Here is a 10,007-nt window from a genome sequence, read left to right on the forward strand (position 1 = left end):
GATGGTCGGGAGGACAAGTTCGTGTGTTTTGGCTACTGTAGAAGGTTCAATCTCCGTCAAACACGAGTAACGACACTGAACGGCGTAGTGTGTGTGTGTGTGTGTGTGTGGACTGGGTGTGTGTGTGTGTGTGATGACCATGTATGACGATTTTCTGTAAGGTGACGGTGTGACGTGACTGTGCTGTGGTGTGACTGTACGTGACGACTATGCTGTATGCCGGATACTCCCGCCCATCACCAGCCAAAATTTAACAGCTTGTCGAGTACACCATGAACATTTTAACGCCGAATCAGAAACGCCTACCTGACGATCACTGACACTTGTAACACCGTTATTCCGGCCAGTCAGTCTAGGGTGCCTCATTATGAACTGGGTTAAGTGTATCTGATCATATATAAACAGTTTATTGGTTCGATCACATGTATTATGTTATGGTATCAGGCGAGGAAAAAGTGCTGCGTCTTAAATATTTCTGATCACAAATACTCCTCATCACAAACATTCCCGTCACATAAACATTCCTCGTCACAAACATTCCCCGTCACTCAAATACGCGTCACATAAACATTCCTCGTCACACAAATATTCCTCGTCACACAAATACTCCTCGTCACAAACACTGAGGTTGGCCCTTAAGGTAACGATGATCCAACACGAACGCCCGAAAATCATTTCATGTATCTGTCCATGGTTGTTCAAGGGCAAGAGAAGACATTAATGAGAATGGTTGGCCCCAAACTTTTCCGCACCATAAGACTTAATCGAGGAATAGAAAAGGCTAGGAGTGAGCTATGGGGTGCAGTGGTCGCCCGTACTTACTGTGGTAAAGAACCAGCCATCACCGACCACCTTAAATAATTACCAGAAAAAAGCAATACGGGTTTGGTTATAAATCGCGGAACCTTGGATTTTGGCATTACGTCAGAGGGAGAGGAGCTCGGCCAACAGGAAGGGTCGGCCGGGGTAACTAACGTAGGTATACCAGGAAGGCCACGAGCACTTCCACTAATAACCTCACTTCTGACCCCCATAAACACAACTTCTTAATGACTGATACAACTGAATTTCGGGATTTAGGTGAGGAAGCTAGATTCCACATTAACGATCCTTTTTGGTAATAACATCATTAACATAGAAGAAGAGAACGAAGCAGCGTGCAGTAAGTCAGATGTTACCTCTCTCAACGACCTCCTGGACCCAGTAGTCAGGGTGGTAACTTCTTGTCACTGCTTGTTACCTAGCGACAGGACCTCAATATTACCCGTATGCGACTAAATCAACTTATATTTCAGTCAGTGGCGAACATAAGTTGATAATGTCCAACTATATATTATAACTGAAAACTTGGAAAATATTTACATTCATCTTAATGTATAATATCATTTAGCAGTGGTAACAAAATATTACTCCTGTTCCTTATAACTAAACTTAGGATTGTAGCCAGCTGGACACTCGGACCATGTTATAACATTGTGTAGCGGATAAAACAGAAAACAAGACAACACTGTACTTCTCTGATTAAACATTAATGATAAAAACGTTCAGACACCACACAGGTGCCATGCCTCTCTAACAGCTGACATTTTTCAAACAGGCACTGTAAATATTTGAGAGGCAGCAAGTACGTGGTACACACGACGAGTGCTACACACACACACACACCACTAGTACACAGGACATGAGCAGTGAAGGTGGTGTGGTTGTGGAGTAGCGAGACCATCTTGGGTCACAAAAGATACTGTATAATACTGAGGTGGATTTAACGACGACACTGAACATGTCTCAAGAACATGACACTACACACTGAGGCTAACCAACTCAAAACATGAGGTCAGGTAAAAAAACATGACTTTCACTAATCCACACACCAATCACACAGTAAACATAAGAAGAGATTATAAGAAAGGGCGACATAACTAGTCATGTCACGTCAGGTAAAAAATATGAGACCCACTAATCATCTACCATACATCTACCTTACATGCTTTCAAAGCATTTTTAACCTTGGGCCACTGACAAATAAATTTGTGTAACATATTATCAGTTTTGTACTGACCATCACTAAGGTTTAAAGAATACATTTCTCTAATCAAACTTGCTTCAACCAGAAGTCTTTCTGTGACACGTGATGGTTTACACACTTCTAAACTGTTTTCCCAATCTATGGGATGATTATTGCTCCTCATATGAACGAACAGTGCACTGCTTTCAGATGCCGTTGTAATAATGTACTTGTGCTGTTTAATTCTGAGTTGCAATGCTTTCCCAGTCTGTCCTACATAATTTCCATTACAATTGCTACATGGAATACAGTAAACACTTCCATTTACTTTCAAGGTTGGGCTATTCTTAATTAATATATTAGTAATAGTTGAGTCTTACATAAATACAACATTAATGTTTAATAATTTAAGGGACTGAACTAACGGGACAAATTCATTGCGATAAGGTTGTCCAAATATTCTTAAATGTAGGAACTTGCCTAGTTTGAGTAGAATACAAGGATTGTTTAGCCCTTTTAAAACAACGATCATAGAACCATGAAGGGTGCCCAAGTTTTTGTGCAATGGACTGAATGTGCTGCAGTTCTTCTTCAATAAATTCAGGGTCACAAATACGTAAGGTCACCCTGTGTACATAAGCTCTCTCTCAGTCTTTGTAATTCAGTTGCCTCTGAAGATGTCTTGAATAAAGACGAAAGCTAAACTACTGTACCTATACTTTATACCTAATTCTGTACTTATATTTCTGAAGTACCTGTATTCTGAACCCGAATTTTTATAAGATCGCACACTCGCACTTAGTATACACGAACATGGAGCCATATGTTCCAGTAATTTCTCTCAATCTTTGCAACTCTCCTTTACGTGTGTCCACTAGGCCTATAACCTATCACCAGCTGGGAGCCACGGGAAGGTGAAGCACCTTCGCGAAAACCAACCACTGCTGATGACCAGAGAGGCTCGCGTGTTCACCTGCAATTCACTGGAAAAATAAATGGAATTTTTCCATTCACGTATGTGTGTGTGTGTAACCATCACACCCACCTCAACAACCAACACTATATCGACTACCGTACTAACCTTCACCCCTAAACACCACCAGCCAACCCTCCCGACCTCATACATACTGTATATTCCCTCACAGAAACTGAGGCAAATAACATGGAGTCTACCAAGCTTGACGAAGTCCTGACTTAGTATCGTGCAGAGCTTCGCCTTATGTAGGTCACAGAAGACACGACAATATATGAGGGAGAACAGTTTAGAAAACCTCGTGCGGGAGACAGCTCCACGATGAGAATAATTTAGTCCATTTGTGCTGTAGCTCAGGCTGGTGAAATGTTCTGCTGGCTGTAATACCATAAGCTCACACATTATTAAAGTATGCTAAAATAAGTTAAAATTATGACAGTACCGTATGTGGGTGGCGGTTAAATATCACCTTAGAGAGCTTCCATATGTCGCTGTCAACAACGTAAATACGAGTTAGAAAGACACACATTACGTATTAAGTTTCATACAGAGGACTGAGACTTGGCCCAACATCCTGATCCTACACAGTACAGTACTGTACTTGTAATACCTGGCATGCAGGAACTAGTTACCCACGTCTTGTAATCTTTGTTTATTGTCTGAGTCACTTGAGAACCCGAACACTAACGCCCGGAGTTTTAAACACCCTCTTCCGTTGAAGAGGGTCGTCTTGTTTCAACCAGAGTTTTAAATTAAATGACTCCTGAGGGACACCGCAGTACAGTACTTGACGGGGTGGTGTGGCGGTAAAATTAACTAATTCCAATAAAATTAATTTATAATATTGGAACTAGTTAATTTTACCACCACACCACCCCGTTAAGGACTGTACTGCGGTGTCCCTCAGGACTCATTTAATTTAAAACTCTGGTTGAAACACGACGACCCTCCTCAAGGGAAGATGTTGTTTAATAATACGGGCGTTTTGACTTGCAGTGTGTGGCCACCTTCTCCCTCCCCTGCAACTGGTGACGGCACTTTCCGTCACGTGTAGGGATCGTAGACGATAGCGAAGCTGCGTAGGATCACAGGAAACATGGGGAGTTGGTTGTGTGTGAGACAGAGGTTAGCATCATAGATATTCAATTCGTGAGTTTTTATCCATAGTTTAGGTAATGCAGTATTGTGTAATCACCAACGTGAAACATTGTAAAGCCGTATTTGAATTGCTCTTGTTACTAACAAATACGGTAAGCCGTATTTCTGAAATATTTCTTCCAGGCAACATAATTGTTGAGGCGCTCACAACTAATGATCAAACAGGTTTTAAGAAGTAATTTCAGTACCGTATAAAACACTGCATTATTTTTTCTATGCCTAAATTGCACGCCGGTATTTGTGGAACAATTACCAAGAGCGGGAAGCATCACACTTACCTCTGCCACGATAAACCGTAAACTTAAACTATCGACAATGAAGGAAGTTAAGGAACCACCACAGGGCTCCTCAGCTGTTTCTGCCAACGGCAAGGTCCAGGAGCAGCAGCAGTAACTGTTGTCGTTAGTTTCCTCCATCCTTCCTTCTTCAAATTAACACTTCCACCATCCGTAGTCTTATAAGCAAGGATTTTATTTTCACACGAGATGAATGAGGAGGTCACGTTCACTGAGGTAACAGAAGATCGTCTTGGAGACCCGGTCACCTTGAACTCGCTTCGTGTTCACTGTGTTGTATACAATCGTACTACCAACTCCAATTTTTAAACAAGGGAATACAATAATCTGAGGGTAACATGGTGGGTTACCTTCACTGGCTCCTTCAGAGTTTTTCAGTAAAATACTCCCTCGATAACTTTTTATACTGATATATATATATATATATATATATATATATATATATATATATATATATATATATATATATATATATATATATATATATATATATGTGAATACTGCTAGATATTCCAGGAAACAAAAGTGTATCATTAAACTAAATAGTAATATCATAGTTCTTAAAAACTGGCGCATATATATTCACGATTTGATTTCAAGGTTATCATGATAATATTAGCCCCTAGCGTATTACTACACCCTTTACTTATTAACATAATTTAATATAGTCCCTTTAGCGCCACAGCCAGCCATCACAAGACAGCCCATATTTTGCGACAGAAGACGTAACTTTTAATACAGCACAAGAGGCAGATATTGGACTAATTCACATCCATTGTAACGTAATAATACTAGACTCGTCGATAATTAAGGCACCAAAACCCTCGTGATTACCAATTATTCCCAAGGAGACAAAACATATTGACACACGTCTCGTCCAGGTGGCGTCCAACTCAACACACATGACTCCACTAAACTCGTCTGGAGCATCAGTGTTTACCTTATCCACACCTGTCACACCCTGCCTCTCCCCCACACACCTGTCACACCCCCCACCCACCTGTTAGACCCTCTCCCCCACACACCTGTCACACCCCCCCCCCTCACCTCTCCCCCACACACCCACACACTCTGTCACACCCCCACACACCTGTCAGACCACCTCACACTGTCACACCCTCTCCCCGTCACATCTGTCAGATTCTCAACACTGAACACAGATTCACTCTCTGACACTTATTCAGTCATTATGTAAAATAATATTTTATAAAACACGGCAAAACGAGAGCTAAATCATTGTGTGGTAAAAATAGCTGCATTATAGTCACGCAGGTTATTAGTTACTATGAAAGGGGGAGTTCAGGAAGGGGGGGGAATAAGGGGCGAGGGAAGAGGGAGGAATGAGTGCTGTGGGGAGAAGAGGGGAAGATAATCAGTGCTGTGGAAGGAGAGGGAGAGAATAAGTGCTGTGGGAGAGGGGAAGAGGGAGGAATGAGTGCTGTGGGGAGAGAAGAAGTGCTGTGGGGAGAGGGGAAGGGGATCAGTGTCACCTGGGGTAGAGAGAGGATTGGGGCAGGCTGGGGAGAGAGGATCAGTACTGGGAGGGAGAGGAGGGGAGGGAGGGGGGGAGAGGGAAGGGGAGGGGAGGGGAGGAGGGGAGGAGGGGAGGGAGGGGAGGGGAGGGAGGAGGGAGGGGAGGGGAAGGGAGGGGAGGGGACGACAACCAATAACTCACTCTTGGTAACTATGGGAACAATTTATGGCATCATCACTTCTTTTCGTCACCCGTGACTGCTGCCTTTGAGGGATCACTGAAAAACTGAACAATGACAGTACAAGTTGATTATGGAGAACCAATCAAAGAGCAGATAACACACTACACGGTGGACCTTAGTCGAATGAATGCGTCTTCAGAACATATGCGTGGTAGATAGATAGACAGATAGATAGATGGAAGGATGGATGGATGGATAGATAGATATTCAATCACTTCAGCATGTATAGAAAATGCAGGAATACACTACACATGGAAAGTATATTGTAGATACTGCCATAACCTGACCTAATTCAATCTAATGTAGACTAATTTAACCTAACAACCTAACCTAACCTGCTAATCTAATCTAACTTAACATAACCCAGTTTAACCGCCCAGGTAGGATGGTTAATTTAAAGGTGACCCAAAGTTTACCGAAGCGGAAAAGGGGTTTACCTGCCCCAAGGAAGTGAAGGATGACCAAAACACCCCGTAATGACCGTTATTATCCCCCACTAACTCCTTTATTCCCCCACTAACCCCTTTATTCCCCCACTAACCCCTTTATTCCCCCACTAACCCCTTTATTCCCCCACTAACCCCCTCCTCCCCCTCCTCCCCCCCTACCCCCACTAATCCACCTCCTCCCCACCACCCCCGCTAATCCACCTCCTACCCCACTACCCCTCCTCCCCCACTACCCCCACTAATCCACCTCCTCCCACTACCCCCACTAATCCACCTCCCACCCCACTACCCCTCCTCCCCCACTACCCCCACTAATCCACCTCCTCCCCACTAACCTCCCCCATGGTGTTAGTGGATCGCCAGTGACAGCAATAACTCGTTTGTAATTAATTAAGCTGAGGACGAAGGCGTCACCTGAGTACTGTGCTGTATGGGAGGGAGGGAGGGAGGGGGAGGGAACAGGGGGAGAGGAGGGAGGTACCAGCAACAGGTGGTATATTTACGGTACTTCGTCATCAACGCTCCTCCACCATACCTTCTGCACTCACCTCACCTCCTCCCTATCACACCTCATTCTCCCCTCCCCACCCCACCCCTCCCTCACACCTCCTCACCTCACACCCTCCCACCCCACCACACACCCTCACCCACCTCACCCTCTCTCCCCTCCCACCTCCCCACCTCACCCCCTCCCTCACACCTCATTCTTCCCTCCCCACCTCACCTCCTCCCCCCTCACACCTCATTCTTCCCTCCCACACCTCCCCTCCCCACACCTCATTCCCCTCCCCCACCTCCCCCCTCACACCTCATTCTTCCCTCCCCACCCTCCCCCTCACACCTCATTCTTCCCCTCCCCACCTCACCCCCCCCCTCACACCTCATTCTTCCCTCCCCACCTCACCTCCTCCCCCTCACACCTCATTCTTCCCTCCCACACCTCACCCTCCCCCACACCTCATTCTTCCCCTCCCCACCTCACCCCTCCCCTCACACCTCATTCTTCCCCTCCACCTCACCTCCTCCCCTCACACCTCATTCTTCCCTCCCACACCCTCACCCCCTCCCCCTCACACCTCATTCTTCCCCTCCCCACCTCACCCCCCTCACACCTCATTCTTCCTCCCCACCCCCTCCCCTCACACCTCATTCCCCTCCCACCTCACCCCTCCCCTCACACCTCATTCTTCCCTCCCCACCCCACCTCCTCCCCTCACACCTCATTCTTCCCTCCCCACCTCACCCCCCCCTCACACCTCATTCTTCCCCTCCCCACCTCACCCCTCCCCTCACACCCCATTCTTCCCCTCCCACCTCACCCCCTCACACCTCATTCTTCCCTCCCCCTCCCCACCTCACCCCTCCCTCACACCTCATTCTTCCTCCCCACCTCACCTCCTCCCTCACACACCTCATTCTTCCCTCCCACACCTCACCCCTCCCCTCCACCTCATTCTTCCTCCCACCTCACCTCACACCTCATTCTTCCCTCCCCACCCCTCCCTCCCTCACACCTCATTCCCTCCCACCTCCTCCCCTCTCCCTCCCTCACCCTCATTCTTCCCTCCCCTCCCTATCCTAGTGTGATTTTAATGTTTTTGATTTTCTTCTGTTACTGAATTATTTCTGGGTAAGGGAAATCCGCGGCCTTGGAGAGGTGAAATGGGATAGAAGAGGTAGATAGGAAGATAGAGGGGAATGGGAAGGGAGGAAATGGAAGGGAGGGTGGAATGGAAAGATATATGGGGAAAGAAGAGGGATGGGGAAACGGAAAGAAGGTCATAATCGATTTTTTTTCATCCCTTAACTTCCCCAAAATGCATCATACACTCTAGGAATTATTTACCAGACATTACCAAAGCCAAATAAAAAATCAACACACACCTGACTGTACCTCCCAGTAAAATGTGTAATAGGGATGAACACATAAGATAAATAAAAAGTTTAAAGACGAACAGACAATAACATCCTCATCACCCCCCAGCAGGCAGCCATCAAGAAATCACTCTCTCACGTCCAACACCGACACCCAGCAAAAACCCAACTGGTCTTTAAACATCCGGACAAAAAAAATCTTAATGGCTTTGGTGCTTATTGTCATTTTAACTGTGAGAAGGTATCTGTGGGACCTGACTGTAATGTAGTATGATCTGTGTGTGTGTGTGTGTGTGTGTGTGTGTGTTACATGTAAACTGTAAAAGGTGTAGAAAAAACATGATAGCCGAAAGAAAAGGTGTTTGACCGTACTACCACACACACACACACACTCAAGAGATCATAACTAAAGTACAGTTAAATTCTATCTCCCATTCAGTCACTCAGACCTCAGTTAACGGTGAGTAGCGAGGATGGTGTTGGTGGTGGGTGTGACAGATGATGTTCATTACTCCTGATGACACACTGGCCTTCTCACATCCTTCCTTCCCTCCCACCATCTTTATACAGTTAACTCACTTAACCTAATACTGTATGACTAGGTGTTGAAGGAATATCCATCCATCCTTCCGTCCTTCGGCTTTAGTAAGCCCTTTATAATATTTATATATACTTGTGACACTTGCCAGATGCTTCTGGTGTTATTGTGCAGGAGTACCTAGTGACAACACTAGGATCCCGGTTCCTCTATCAATGAATAAAATATTGTAATTGAATTGAATTACTGTATGACAACACAAACCAACCCAATTTATTCTGACTTATCATAATTTACCCCAACCAAACTTAATTTAACCTAAACTAACCCAATATGACCTAACCTGACTTAGCTTAACATTGCCCAACCTGACCTAATATTATTAAATGTCATATAGCTATGTTAGGTCCCATGCAACTGTCATGCTTATATCTCAGATTCTACGCAGTTTTCATATAGTCATGTCAGGTTCAGTGTGACGTACAGTGACGCCAGATTCTTAAGATATGTCACAGATGTAATGTAGTCATGACATAATACTTACAGATGAGCTAGTGACTGTCAACACCACCACACCCCTTAGCCTGTATAAGAACCTGTCCCTGTATCACACCCATCCCTGCTACATACAGTACAGTACCTTCCTAAACTATAGCATTCACCTTTCATAACCAATCACCCCTCCTTCCTAGTCTATCTATACCTCCCTATCCCCAAACCCTTCTTTCCTAACCTCACGTCCATCCCCCTTCTTAAGTCCCACTTTACTAATGTGTGACGGGTATAGTTGAATTACAAATAGGAATGAACACATACATCACAGCGCCTGGCCAGTGTAGAAATACTGCGTTAGTTCTTCCCTATAGTGAGTGAATGACAGGGCGCGGGTTAACTTGTTAGATACGCTCGCATTGTAAGGTCGGTGCCCTATCCTTGGTGTTTACGCGGTAATTCTGCAAGGAATGGAAGGATTTTCTTGAAACTTGGCAGGGGCGCTG

Source organism: Homarus americanus, unplaced genomic scaffold (genome assembly GCF_018991925.1).
Source record: "Homarus americanus isolate GMGI-L3 unplaced genomic scaffold, GMGI_Hamer_2.0 scaffold59495, whole genome shotgun sequence".
NCBI lineage: Eukaryota > Metazoa > Arthropoda > Malacostraca > Decapoda > Nephropidae > Homarus > Homarus americanus.